This window comes from Mus caroli, unplaced genomic scaffold (assembly GCF_978045245.1).
Source record: "Mus caroli unplaced genomic scaffold, Mus_caroli_1 scaffold_19, whole genome shotgun sequence".
NCBI classification, from domain to species: Eukaryota; Metazoa; Chordata; class Mammalia; order Rodentia; family Muridae; genus Mus; species Mus caroli.
Genome location: NW_028227274.1, coordinates 19,427,086 through 19,442,747, shown reverse-complemented (window position 1 = coordinate 19,442,747; position 15,662 = coordinate 19,427,086). Strand labels below are relative to the sequence as shown.

Sequence of the window (15,662 nt, the reverse complement as noted above, 5' to 3'; positions counted from 1 at the left end):
AACAGTACACAGTCACCTTAAATTATCAACTACACTGAACTGGGCACTTACAGTCAGTTTGGATCACAATGTCCTAGGGGCAGGAGACCCAGTGCTGAGAGTTCCTCTGTGGGGAGTAATCACAAAACAGAATACAAGCCAGCAAGTCTTGGAGATGACAGGACCAAGGTCACAACTTCCTCTTAGATGCTCAACGTAGTCTTCTGTGCTGTCTATCCTACGATATCTTACGGTAGGGTAGGAAGAGCCCTTGTTCCATCCCTACTTGCTTCCCCACGAAGGAGAAAGGAGTTCTGTCAAGCAGGTTAAAGAAAAAATAAACAAAGAAGGGCTCATCATGCAAGGACCTCTAATCCAGGGTCTGAGGCAGCAAAGAGAAAGTCGCTGAATGGGATAGGAGAGAGGGATGGGTAAGGCAGAGAGGATGGGGAGGGGAGACAGGCCAAGAAGGTGGCGAGGCAGGCCTAGGGGAGTAGGGAGACTGGACTGGTGGAGATGCCTGGGAGGCTCGAGCCAGTAACGGACAGAGGCCAAAGCAGACAAGTGAAAGCTGGCGTAGAGGGTGAGTAGCGGGGCCTGTGGGGCTTGCACCACGGACCTTCTAGTGGCCTCTGCACAGTAGGGTGGCAGCAGTGGCCCTGAACTAGTAACCCCTTCTTCCATCTCTTGACCACCAAGGGATGCTGTCTCCTCCTTGGCTGCAGAATTTCCTGTGTCTGGAACAGAATGCTTTCGGGACTTTTACCCCATTCACTTTCAAAGCTGCCGGGTGGCGGTTCACCTGTTATTCTTTTGAGTTGCTAATGGATTCTTTTGAAAATGGTGTGGGGTTGTTTATTTTGATTTTAACTAAAAATAATAATTTCATTAAACTCCACTGAATAGCTTCTTATGGACAGGTTGGGAGTTTTCTAGTTCCAAATAGGGAAATATAAAATATAAAATAACAGAGTAAATATAGTATAAATCAGCAAAAATGAAATCAGCCACTCCCACATCTCCATCCTGGAAAGAAAGTGATGTTCTCCCTTGATCCCGGTCCCACAGGCTGCTATCAGGCCCAGCACACAGCCTTCTGATGTCAAGTGAGAGCACAGGGCCATTGCTCTCTTTACATTCTTCTCGGGAAATGTGTGAGCTGGCTGGGTAGCTGCCATTCCTGCTGATCACAGCACACTCTGTCTTCGATTTCTTTTGGCCTCTTGACCCACGTAGAGTGTTCCTGCTGATGTTCATGACTCTTGTTAATCCCTCGTGGTTTCCTGGACCTAATGAGGAAATAAGACTTAAGCCACCACTTACAAATGTAAGAACTGAGAGAAATAGATGGCTAATCTCAAAAACACATTCAGCATTTTATAGGAATTTTAGCTGTTTATGTGAGGCTAGTCCGTTTTATCTTGAATATACAACACTCCTCATTTAATTAGTTAGTTTTAAGACTTTTCTATGACCCATACCAGTATAATTCTCAGAACTGTCAAAGATATGGCGTGGAGACTTAGCTTAGCTGATGGGCAGTCCTTAGAGGCTCGCTGGCATCTACTCTCCATTGCACATTCTGCATACACCTTTCTTTCTGTTCCCCTTTGAATATGGCTTCTTCTACCATGCTAGAGATATGATTTCAAAGGGATCTGGATTCCCCTCCCAACTTTTTACCTAAACAGAATACACAGATACATGACAGAGGATTTATCCTCCCATTTTAGAGCAGTGTGTGTGTGTGTGTGTGTGTGTGCATGTGGGCACACCCCTGTGGTGCACATATACACATATACATACCATGGTATATACATGGAGGTCAGAGGACAACTTGTTGAAATCAGTTCTCTTCTTCCACCATTATGGGTTTGAGAATATAACTTAGGTCATCAAATTTAGTAGTAAGCACCTTTATGTGATAAATCTTACTGGCCCCAGTAAGACAGTTTTAAATGAGCTCTTCATCATTAAAATAAAATAAATTCAGTATTTCTTTACCCATTCTTTTTCTAGGTAGATGGGACTGAAAGTTACTGAGTATGTTCATTGCTCAAACTCTGGAGCACACAGAAAATGGAAAAGAGAGCAATAGATGATGACTAAGGAAAAGCAGATTGAGCAGCTGGAATATGTGAAGTAGTTGACGATTGTGTATTTGCTGTTGGCAGAAATAGATTGAGAGAGTTGGTTTGATAGTGCTGTAATCATATGGATATGCCTGGTAGGAAAACTGCATGTCTACAAGCAGATTCTGTGCATCTGAGCCCTAATGACAATGGTGTTCTAGAGTGTAACTTCTGCATAGTAATGGCAATAAGGAAACATGTACAATAGAATTCATTCATTTATTTATAAACAAGGCTTTGCTACATAGCTCAGTCTGGTCTTGAATTTGTAACTTCCCACCTGAATCTGCCATGTGTTAAAATTATAGGCATGTACCATTACACAGTGCTAGTTCGTCGTTTTAAAATTAACATTGAGGTCTTTTTATTGACTTGTTTCCATGTAATATATTTGGATTGCATTATTTTCTCTGCCCCAACTCTCAGTTCCTTCCCACCTCTCTACCCACCCAAGTTCATATTCTCTCAGAAAACAAACAACAATCACACAGACAAATGAAAAAAAAAAACCAGAACTGAATGTAACAAAAGAAAAAGCACATACAACATCTCATGGAGTCCTTTTGTATCAACCAACTACTTCTGAGCATGGGGTCTGCCCTGACCTGTGGTTGATATGCCTGGTGACACTTCAACAGAAAAAAACGGATGCTTTTGTTCTCTCCCAGAGGGTATCTAGTTGCATGCATCTTCTTGGTTAAGTATGGGGCATTGTGCCTACTAACTCTTCTATGTGCTGGGATTTTATCTAACTTGAGTGTATGTAGGTATATGAGCTGTCACTGTCTTTCTGAGTTAACATACATCAGCCCTATTTTTTTAATACACTGTTTCCTTGGAGTCCTACACCACCCATGACTCTTATAATTTTTCCACTTCTTCTGTATAGGTTCTTGTGATGCTTAAGTGGTAGTCTATAGGACATCTTTGGCCAATGACTCACCAAGATGAACCCATTCCTAGGATTATGAGTTTTGCTTGGTAGCATAAGAAGTCTAGTTATGGCACAGTCCTCCTTCATAACATGATAAATGCATTTACATACTTATATATATGTACTGAGCACTTGCTCTCAGTTACAGTGCTGCACAAATAACAAGGTTCATATAAGTGAGAATAAGTAGAGACTACGTATACATAACTTTCTAAATATGAAACTCAGCCACTGTTGCCTACACTGGGCAGAGACCCAAAGGCACATATGGGAGGTAAACAGTTTTCTAGCAACATAATGGGAGGGCTCAAATGATGTTCTAGTAGAGGAGACTTAAGTAGGTGTGGAGTGTGTTCTGGGTTTACAGCAGTTGCTTAGATTTTCTCTGTTGGGTTCTGAGTTGGAATTAAGGACAGTGACATGTAAGAAGATGGCAGCATTGACCATAGACTGTATTTTCTGAGTCGATTGATGAGGTTTATATTTGAGTTGGATGGATACAGAAGTTCTAAACAGAAGTTCTATTTTCATGAAATTTGGTCTTTCACTGCTCAAAAAACCCATCCTAATAGAAAACAGAGGCTTGAAAAAGCCATTATTTTACAAACATAAAATTTGTTGTTTACAGTTTAAATAGTGCTTATTAAATGTTTATTCTACACTGGGTATTAGATAAGTCTATGTATTTTTTATTATATCTATGCTGTACGTCTGTGTGTGTGTGTGTGTGTGTGTGTGTGTGCGTGTGAAGATCAATGGACAACTTGAAGAAGTTTGTTCTCTCCTTCCATCATGTGCATGCTTGGGATTGAAATCAAGTCATCAGGTTTGGCAACAGCAAGTATCTTTTCCTGCTGCCCCATCTCTCCAGTCTTGTGTGCTATATCAATCCTTGTAGTAGGATTATAAGGCATTATCTTTTTCACCATTCTCAATTTCAAGAGGCAAAGGCCAGCACTCCACATACTTTCACTATCTTCTCCAAGGTCTTATTATTAGTGATGGGGCCTGCCAGGAATTTAATCCCACATGTAACAGATTTTCAAGCTACAGTCTTTGGTGCATCATTAAACCGCCTAATCCCCTACTTTTGCCACCACCTCCGCCTGTTTTTTTTTTTTTTTTTTTTTTTTTTTGTCTGTTAGCACTTACACTTTGCTACATTTTCTGGATACTCAGAGCATATCTGTATAAATACAGGTAACTAGCCAAAACATCTTTCCACATGAACTAAAGAGATTCACTGTTCTTTTATAGGCTTGAAAAACATTGAATCTATATAACTAAGAACCAGAAGAATGGCTAAGAGGACTGGCTATTAAATTACTAAAATTTAGAAGTTAGAGAGCTGTGGTGATGAAATGGATGAAGCGAGGAGGAAAGGCTTCAGCGGAAAGGGTGTGGAGAGCCTGCATCTCCACCGTGAGAACACTTGTGCTGATGCTCTGTGACATGATTCTCAGACAACAAAGACAATTATTTCTCTGTCATTTTTTTCACATAAGACTTCAGTAATTGTTTATTGACAAGAAAATCCTGTCCTTAGTTCTTATGGCTATGTTTCAGTTCATTTATCCAAGAACCACTCTGTGGCCTGGCACTTGCCATTGAGCCCATGTTATAACTGTCTTCTAGTTAATATGCTCCTGTGAGAAGTCAACTGCTTTTTTATATCTTAAATGTTGATTGGATATTATATAGTGGACCTACATGTTTGAATATAACTTTAGAAAGTAGACATAACGACAATATGAAGTTTGAATCCTCTAGAACAGCAGTGTCAAATTACTTTACTATAGACATAGCTGCACGAAGTTATTGTGACTCAAAGGTGGATAATATAGCCATGATTTTAAAATTTGGTATGCTTACTGGCTGTGGTATTGAATAACATTGATTCTTAAAACAGGCTCTTGAATTTTTTTAACTCAATTAGCTACTATATAGAATAAAATTTATCCAATAAATGAAAAGCTATGGTTTTACCAGTCCTTTTTGCTCTATGATCATCACTGCTTCAACCTAAAACTTTAGAGATGTTATCTCAACAAAGCTCAATGATGCTTCGAGAGAAATATCTCAGACTATGTCACATCTATCCAGTACTGTGAGAATTTAACAACGGATGAGAGAAATGATTTCTGCATTCTAAGATGTGGCGGGAAATGCTGATGGTTTGGGAATTTGATTTCTGAATTACCAAAGTGTTGGTGGGCATTTTCAAAAGGTCTAATGAATAGTAATAAAATACTTGGTACTGTTTTCCTCTTAATCTCCTTCCTTCTGTTCCATCTAGATTCTCACATAACGAGGGGAGTGTAGCTCTCAAGATGGCACACAAGGATAGGGATTGTTTCTGACCCCCCTGTGTTTCCCCAGGTATGTTAATGGCAAATGGTTGCTGGATTCTTTGACCTATGCAATTTACATTATCCTGCTCCTCCTCTGCCACTTCCATCTTCTATTTTGTGTTTGTATCTGCTTGATATTTCAAACGTTTCTGATTTATTTATTAATTTCTTTGAATTCTATAATACAATACCAGATAAAAACCAATGTCTTCCCCTTCTGGGCCTGGGTAACTTAGTCAAGCATTTCATTCATGGTTATTGGTTCCTTGTGGCATGACAGCAAATTCTATCGGCATGACAGCATTTACAGCTAAGGTAGTTTAAATTAGCTAGCAGATATTATGCCATAAGATGTTATACAAGATGATACCAGTGGAATCCAAATATGTAGCATACAATTTACCTCTTTACCTACTAATTTGAATAGTTTGTAGAAAATGACTCTAAAATGCTTTTGGCATAATCTTTTTATAATAAATCCCCAATATTTCTTATTACTGTTGATTTCCTTATTCTTCAGATGGTAAAATTGCACTCTATTTGCTTGTTGTCTTCCTAAGCATGGATTTCTTCCTTGGTGCCATTATTTATATTGTTTATAGATTTGTATTGTTTTGTAGCAAGTGAAAAACTGTTTCTCCTAACTGATATTGTAAGAACATAGAAAATTAGTAAGATACTTATTGTTTCTAGTTAAATTTAAGGTTTCTCAATAGCTGTGTTATTTGGCAGTGTGTGTGTGTGTGTGTGTGTGTGTGTGTGTGTCTGTGTATAGTGTTATTGTCCATGCAGTTCCTATGTTTGTGGTGTATACAAATAGGTGAGGGGATACAAGTGGAAACAGTCAAGTGTCCTCTACCTTAAGTTTTTTATGGTATTTATATTTTAATGTATTATTTTCTCATTTTAAAATTAATTTTTTATTTTTCTTTAATTTTTAATTTTTTATATTTTCTTCTTTAAAATTAACTTTATTTTTACACTCCATATTCCATTCCCTGCTCTCCCATCCATCCTCCATCTGCTCCATATCCCACACCTCCTCCCCACCCCACCCTGTCTACACGTGGATGCCCCTACTTCCCCACCCCACCTGTCCTCAAACTCGCTGGAACCTCCAGCCTTTTGAGGGTTAGGTGCTTCATCTCTGAATGAACACAAACCTGGAAGTCCTCTACTGTATATGTGTTCAGGGCCTCATATCAGCTGTATGCTATCTGTTTGGTGGTCCAGTGTTTGAGAGATCTCGGGGGTTCAGATTAATTGAGACTGCTGGTCCTTCTACACAATCGCCCTTCTCCTCAGCTTCTTTCAGCCTTCTCTAATTCAACAACAGTTGTCAGCTGCTTCCGTCTATTCACTGGGTACAAATATATGTCATGATTGGTATCTTTTTGTGAGCACTCCATAGCCTTAGTAATAGCGTCAGGCTTTGGGACCTCACCTTCAGCTGGATCCAACTATGGACCTGTTGCTGGACCTTCTTTTCCTCAGGCTCATCTCCATTTACATCCCTGTAATTCTTTCAGACAGGAAGAATTATGGGTCAGAGAGGTGACTGTGGGGTGGCAACCCCATCCCTCACTTCATGTCCTGTCTTCCTACTGCTCTATAAGTTCCCTCTCCCTATTGTCAGGCTTTTTATCTAAGGTCCCTCCCTTTGAGTCCTGGGAGTCTCTCACTTGTGACTGCTTTCTTCTCTCTCCTCTCTTCTAAGTGGGACTGAGGGGTCCTCACTTGGGCACTTCAGCTTGTTGAGCTTTTTGAGTTCTGTGAACTGCATCTTGGGTATTCTGTACAGTTTTGGTTTTGTTTTGGTTTTGATTTTTTTTTTGCTAATATCCATTTATATTTATATGCATACCATGCATGTCCTTTTGAGTCTTAGTTACCTTACTCAGGATGATATTTTCTAGTTCCATCCATTTGCTTGCAAAAGTCAGGGTGTCCTCCTTCTTAATAGCTGAGTAGTATTCCATTGCAAAAATGAACCACATTTACTGTACCTATTCTTCTGTCATGGGACTTCTAGGTTGTTTCCAGCTTTCTACTGTCATGGGATATCTAGGTTGTTTCCAGCTTCTGGCTATCACAAATAAGGCTGCCATGAACATAGTGGAACACGTGCTGCTGTGGCATGGTGGAGCATCTTTTGGGGATATTCCCAAGAGTGGTATAGCTGGGTCTTCAGGGAGATCTATTTCCAACTTTCTGAGGAACTTCCAGATTGATTTCCAAAGTGGTTGTACCAGTTTTCCACCCTATCAGCAATAGAGGAGTGTTCCTCTTTTACCACATCTTCTCCAACAAGTGTTGTCACCTGAGGTTTTGATCTCAGCCATTCTTATTGGTGTAAGGTGGAATCTCAGGGTCATTTTGATTTGCATTTCTCTGCTCATCTAGGACTTTGAACATTTCTTTAAGTGCTTCTCAGCCATTCAAGATTTCTCTGTTGTGAATTCTCTGTTTAGTTTTATATCACATTTCTTGATTGGGTTGTCTGATTTCTTGGTGGTTAGCTTCTTGAGTTCTTTATATATTTTGGATATTAGTTCTCTATCAAATATGAGGTGAGTGAAGATTATTTTCCCAATGTGAATATTCCCAATTTGGTCTCTTAGCTATGTCCTTTGCTTTACAGAAGCTTTCCAGTTTCATGAGGTCCCACTTATCAATTGTTGATCTTAGAGCATGAGCCATGGGAGTTCTGTTTAGGAAATTTCCCCCTGTGCCAATGGGTTCGAGGCTTTTCCCCATTTTCTCTTCTATTAGATTCAATGTATTTGATTTTATATTGAGGTCCTTGATTCTCTTGGACTTGAGCTTTGTACAAGGTGACAAATATGGTTCTATTTTCATTTTTCTACATACAGATTGTCAGTTAGATCAGTACCGTTTATTGAGGATGCTTTCCTTTTTCCATTGTATATCTTTGGCTTCTTGGTCAAAGATCAAATGTCCATAAGTGTGTGGTTTTATTTCTGAGTCTTCAATTCTATTCATTGATCAATGTTTCTTTTTCTCTACCTAATACTATCCAGTTGTTTGCTGCAATGTAGGACAGATATAGGTCAGGGTTGGTGATTCGCCCAGAAGTTCTTTTATTGTTAAGAATTGTTTTCGCTATTCTGGGTTTTTTACTTTTTTATTTGTGAATTGCTCTTCCCATGTCTTTGAAGAAATGTATTGGGATTTTGATGGGGACTGTGTTGAATCTGTAGATTGCTTTTGGTAGAATGATCATTTTTACTATGTTAATTCTGCTAATCCATGAGCATGGGAGATATCTCCATTTTCTGAGATTTTCTTTGATATCTTTCTGAAAGACTTGAAATTCTTGTCATATAGATCTTGAGAGTTTCCCTAAGATATTTTATATTTTGTGACTATTATGAAGGGTTTTGTTTCCCTAATTTCTTTCTCAGCCCATTTATCATTTTTATAAAAAAAAAAACTACTGATTTATTTCAGTTAATTTTATATCCAGCTACTTTGCTGAAGTTGTTTGTCAGCTGTAGAATTTTCTTGTTAGAATTTTTGGGGTGGCTTATGTATACTATCATATAAACTGCAAATAGATTTGATTTCTTCTTTGCCAATCTCTATCCCCTTGATTTTCTTTTGTTGCTTTATTGCTCTACTTAGAACTTTGAGTACTATATTGAATAGATATATGGAGAGTGGGCATCCTTATCTCGTCCCTGATTTTAGTGGGATTGCTTCAAGTATCTCTTCATTTAATTTGATATAGAGCATCTCAATGATTTCAAACTAACTGATTTGGCTAGGTGACCTGGCCAGATCTTTTACCACTTTTATTTTTTGAGGCACAGTTTTCAGTAGCCTTAAAGCTAATCCAGTTAGCCTGGTTGGCTGCTGAACTTCAGTGTTCTGCTAGTTTCTGAACCCTCAAGTCTTGGTTCACAGTCTTGCATCACCACATTCAACCTTTACATCTGTTTCTAGGACCTGAACTTAGATCTCTGTACAGCACTTTATTGACTAAGCTCTCTCTAGCCCAGTCTCCAGGGTCTCTCACTGAGACTACAGCTCACTGATTTGGTTTGGCTGGCTGGCTACAGAGCCCAAGGGATTCTCCTGTCTTTTTTTTCTCCCCCAGGACTAGGATCACAGATGTTTACTGCCACACCCACATGGGGGGGTGTAAGGATCCAAACTCTGGTCCTCATTTTTGAGCAGAAAGGACTTAATTTACTGAGCTACCCCTCAAGCTCTTGTTGGGTGATTTTAATTTCTATTTTGGATACTAGTAGATAATTTAATACACAAGATACACAACTTGTGAAAAAATGATATATTTGTAAGCCCAAATAATTAAAAAGAACCTGAGTTTTACTGTTTGAAATAATATTATAACAGGGTATTAGTATTTAAAATAATTCTACAACAGTCATTTGCTAAAGCTGTACTTTTATGTCTCATGGTATAATGATAACTACAGTGACATTCTTTCGAAAATATATGGGAAAGCATACCTTTCTGTGAGTCAAAAACACTCTGGCATGATTGCTGTTGAACGATCAGCTAGTTGCTGAGTGGGCTGCCATTGAGGGGCCCCACTGTTTAGAATGAAGCCTGTAACAGGAAACCTCAGCCTTTTATTAAATTTTCTCAACTCGTGGTTTGTAGCACTTAAGAGGAAATGAAGCTTCATTGTCTTACTTCCCCGGACTCCTTGTTTGCTTACTGGGTTCAGTCTCATATTTTCTTTCCATTCCCTGGGCTCTGGCAAGAAACCAGAGGCTAAAAATGGAGTGATGGTTAAGAAGGGATAGAACACAAGTTACCTGTTTCTAATTTAGCTCTCAAGCTTGGCAGCCAGGAAAGACCCTGTGACCTTCTGCTGAGGTCATATTTAAGGGGACTTAGTCTTTCCATGTTTATTAGATTTTAATTTTGGAACTCACATGAGATAGAATTCTTTCTTATTTAGCAACATGTGCTTTGCATTAATTCAGTAGTCTACATATTGAAGAAGATCATTTAGGGAATCTTGATGCACAAAAAATCTGATACACCCTGGAGACCCTCTGCCAACAGTTAGGTATCCTTTTGCAAAATTAGGAAAATCAGCCCTAGGTAACAATTCTCAGTAGAATAACAGAAGCCGAGTCTGTAGGAAAATAGGGGATTACTTGGGGGTTATCCAATCTTTAAATCCTACAAGGTCTTTAGGAAGGACCAGCTCAGTGAAATGCAATACACCCAGAGAACAAATAGATTCTAATTTCCAAATTGATGTTAAATACTGACTTTTTTGTTTAGATATAACCTCAGAATAGTTAATAACGTCATTCTCGGTCACCACGTTAACCAATGAAAAGCAATTGTCAGTATTCACTTCCTTAAAATATACGATAAGATTAAAAAAAGGTAATGCCTGTGCATATGGGCTCTTTTAATGGAGAGAGGTGGGGGGAGGGAGAGAAGAGGAAGAGGGATAGAAAAAAAGGGAAGGAGAGTATCAGAGTATTGTGGAGAGGGGAGGGAAGAAAGAAGGAAAGAAAGGAAGAAAGTGAGATTAAATTAAATATTAAAACATAGATGGAAAATATATAACCACTTTCCTTAAGTGACCTTAATCTCTGTAGAAAAAAAATCTGACAAAAGAAGTGTAGTCCCATTAGTAACATATGTTTGTTGTATAGAACGTCAGGATCTTAGGCCCTGCTCTCTAATTCAATCAAGCTCCCATCCCAGGAGGTCAGTAACTTCTGCTTTCTTCATACACAATCAGTCCAAGCTCTGCTAAACTTCTAGGGCATTTGTTTCTTTGCAGTGTGGTCCCTGGTGCCCACTTATCACCACTCTTCTGCCATGTGCCATCTCTCCAACTTGGTATACCAGCAATGTTAGAGATTTCTTAGATACCTGTTGGCTTGAGCTTCCCAAGTGTAAGTATGGCTAGAGTCCTCATTCCATGCCTTAATGCAGCAGGGTACTCAGAGTCAATTCCTGAGTTCTGTACACTAGCCTGTTACTACAGCCTCCTTGGACTAACCTACATCTGTCTCCACATGTTGTATAGTCTTAACCTGTTGAAGCTCAAATGTGAAAGCACCTTTGTTGGCATTTCTATTTGAGCACTTACTCCCTAACTGGTAGTATGTTTTGTAAGGATGTCTGATGCCTTTGGAAGTAGAATCCTCAGGAAGAATAGGACTGGACCTTAAAGGTTTGTATCCTAGCCTAAGTCTTGCCTGCTGTCTACTTCCTGATTGCAGACACAGAGACCAGTGGCCTCATGCTCTTTCACCATGCTTTCCCCATCATCATGTGCCATTTTTCTTCTTAAGGTGTGAACTAAAATAAACCTTTCCTCCCTAAGGTTCTTTGTTTTCGGTGTTTTTTGTTTGTTTGTCTTGTTTTGATGCCAAGTGCTTTGTCACGATGATGAGAAAATAACTAATATAGCCCCAGGAAAACATGAGCTTCCATTACCTTTGCTGTACAGGGCAGTTTATGAATTAGAGACTGAATAGAATCTGCTATCACTGCTTTAACCATGAGATGAACCACCGTCCTTTCCTGAGAGCGAATACAAACTGCCAGGTCCACACATTCATCTGATTAACTCTTCTTACAAGAATGCTCTCATTAGCATCAAGGAGAAGATTGAAGATGCAGGCACTTAACAATCCTTCCTTTTAAGGCTAGTTTCTAACTGGGGTATCACTCACTTGCAGTGGCACCCCCGTGACAGGATGACTTTGAAATTTTATATCAAAATTTACATCACAATAGTTGTGAATTTATTTTAGTGTCTGGTAGAAACCACATTTGGAGGTGCAAATTTGTGTATGTTGGCTCAGCAATTTCTACTGGCAGGCTATGGACACAGGAAAAGTGATACAAGCCGTGCTTCAACGACCATAACTGAAACAAGGAGAGCTAACTTTGCTTTGATGAAAGATGACTTTTTTAAAATTTAAATGTAAAGCTACTCATTAAGTTCATAATTGAGGAGATACACACTACAAATGCTCCAAGTACTATGTGAAAATTATATAGGGTATTTTCCTAGCATTTAACAAAGAGATTTTCCCAAAATACAATTTTACCTCTAGTCTATTATATCTGTTAAAAAAACGTTATTGCTTGTATTTCAGTTAGATGTGGTTCATTCTTTTAGTTCTGAGGGCAGTGGACAACTGGTGGTTCTATTATTAGTATTCCAGCTAATTTTTAGGCAATAATGTTTGTTAGTTACTGGCAAGTACTTTTGATCTGCTCTTCAACTTAATGGTGCAAAGTTATAAAATCTACATGGCTTGGCAGAACAAAGGCTATTCTTTGATGGTGTCACACCCCTGAGGGTGAGCTTGTTCTATCATGGTGGTGACTCTACCATCTGCAGCACATGGCTTCCCTTGTGGCCATGGAGAGGAGAAGAACTGTAAGAGCATCTGGCATATTCTGATCGGATCTACTCGACATTTCAATGGCCAGATTTATGACGGGCCTGACACTGTCTTTATAAAAGCTGATAAGATCTAGTTTTCCTATGAACCCAGGAAGAATTTAGATGATGACCAAACAATATTGTCTCTATCTCAATCCCTAAATGTAACCCATTATCACTGGAGAATATTTATTTAAATTTTCTTCATTATATGTCTCATATTATATTTGCTGATAATTAATTCTATGTTGATAAAGTGAAATCTTAGAATAAACTGAATCCCAAATAAGTTTACTATGTTCAGACTTAGAAGCTAATAGAAAGTTTATTTGTTTCTCAATGACATTTTGGAAGATTTTTTTCTCTTTGGTAAAAAGGCCACCTTTCTTAGAAGATAATTCTATGTGGACCCACATATAACTGACATGATTAAAATAATGTATAAAGCATATAATCTTTGCACTTTATCATGTGTCATAATTACCTGAAATATATTTGGGGACTGTTTTTTAATTACTTAGTTTAGGTTACTATACATACTACAAAGGCTCCAAGGATTATGTGAAAAGGCTATTCTTTGATGGTGTCACACCCCTGAGGGTGAGCTTGTTCTTTCTTGGTAGGTCTACCATCTGGAACACATGGCTTCCCTTGTGGCCATGGAGAGGAGAAGAAAATACCCTATGTTGGATACACAGTGGCCTCTATGCTTGGATTCCTGATTGAGAACACTGTATCCCCTCTTCTTTGAATAGCTGGAGAGAAAGATTAGTGATTTACGAAATGCTTACCTTTACCAACTAGAGCACACACAGACAATCTTTCTCGCATTACATCTTTCAGACAGCTTCCTGTATTGTAAAGGTTATTTGAAAAAGTTTCATGGTTCTCTTAAAGAAGAATGTATATTTTTGGTATTATATATTATTTTCACTCCTTTAAAAGATTCAGATAAGGTGACTGCCCATAGGATGGAAACATGGCTTTCATGCTCTGTCTTCTCCTAACCTCTAGTATATTTTGCTCTGTAATGACTTAATTTTTGAAATATTTTTATAAATTCTATAAGAAAGGATACTTCATGCTATTCATTTAGTGGATTCAGCTTTGTCCCTTTATTAGATCGGCCACTCTCTGTGGGTGTATTTTTTTATGGTGACTGTTAGGTCATTCTTCGACATTTGTTCATACTTTCTTCTTGACTATTTCATCTTTTTATAATCCTTCTATCTCTCATACAAAAAAAATTCTTTGTTACTAATATTTGATCAAGTGTACCTTCTTGGTCTGTAAGACTACTTTAGATACATAGCTGGATTGTATTTTATTTCATGAACTCAAAGCATTTGTGTTTGTATGCATCTGTGTATTTTTACTGGCCTGCTCAAAGAGGCCTTTCTCATTTTATTTTTCTATAGTTGCATTTATGAATGTCTTATTCTTTCTAATCTGAGCTTTTTAATCAACCTGGATTTTTTTCTTCTTTGAGACCATGTACATATAGAAGCTGGGGGGAGGGAGGGTTTCATCATTCCACTTAGACAACTTCTGAATACAGTGTGAGATATATTTGAGAAAATATGTTTGGAAACTACCTTGGTTCTAATTTTATTTGTATGAGAAAGATGGCATTTAATCTTTCAGAAGATGTGTATTGCTTTGTCAAAACCATGAGATGTACTATTTAATGTGTCTTAATGCAATTGGACGTGATGCAGATATAATATAAAATCAATAGCAAAATTGATTCAGAAGTCATGAATTATTTGTTTCCACTGTGTTGTGGATTTTCTAAAATAAGAGCCTATAATGTGTAGAATGTGCGAGAAAAATATGAGAATATGATGGGTGTGTGTTCAATATTGCATTCATTGTTTTGCTGTATTTGACAAACCTTTTTCTTCATTGTTTTCTGAAAAATCTTCGGAAATAGTCATCACACTGAATCATGATGATGGCATCATCAGGACTAAGAGAGCCTAAGAAATATATATCTGTTCTAGTATATTTTTCCTTATGCCTTAGTAACTCAGTTTTGACATATGAAGTCATGTTTTCAAAAAAAGTTCACTGTTCATAATTTAGTATCTTGAGTTTTTAATTCTGTTAATCTTTAATGACAGAAAATTGGAGTGAGTGAGGAGAGAGAGAGAGAGAGAGAGAGAGAGAGAGAGAGAGAGAGAGAGAGAGAGAGAAAGTATTTTAGCCCTCTCAGATCTTCTAATAAGTGGGAATAATATACATTGACAGACTGATGATTCAGAAAATCTTCATATTAAATTCATAATGAGGCTATATTATTGAGTCGTTAAAGTCCTGGGAGAAGAAGGCAGATGTCTTCCTGTAAGAGGTAACCTCACATAGAGACCTCAATAGAACCAGATGAGTACACAAAGCAGTAAGTAGTGGACTTAGGGCCTGCAGCTGGCTTCAGTGGATGACATAGGTACAGTGTGGAATAGACAGAAAAGCACACTGTGATGATTATGTAATGAAAGATATTCCACCTGGATCCTGGGTCTGTAACTTCTCAGCCCCATGCAAAATTTCTAGTAAATTAGTGTAAAATCTAGTCAAATTGATAAATACCCTTTCAAAGAACAGATTATATAAGTCATCCTTTAAAACAGAAGACAATGATTTAAACAAGATGCATTCTAAATCTTGGTAAATGGATCAGGACTGGATGGAGTAGAACAGTCAAGAACATCAAAATGAATGTGGGTAAGACAATCCAGTCCCTGATCTTTCACAAATACTTTCCACATCATCCCTAAAAAACAATTTGTAACCTCTTCACCATTTCTAAGGACTCCTACATTACAACATTGTGTGTTGTTGTA

The 15,662-nt window shown here is 38.1% G+C and overlaps 1 protein-coding gene across 2 annotated transcripts in view; it reads left to right on the top strand.

Annotated features, from left to right (window-relative positions):
* Positions 1–521: 521 nt before the first annotated feature.
* Ccdc178 (coiled-coil domain containing 178) overlaps positions 522–15,662 on the top strand; it is a 384,989-nt gene continuing 369,848 nt past the window's right edge. For both annotated transcript variants that reach the window (XM_085833416.1, XM_085833415.1), the window contains exons 1-2: positions 522–562; positions 5,342–5,424. The gene's annotated coding sequence lies outside the window, so the exon portion shown is untranslated. The remainder of the gene's footprint in view (positions 563–5,341; positions 5,425–15,662) is intronic.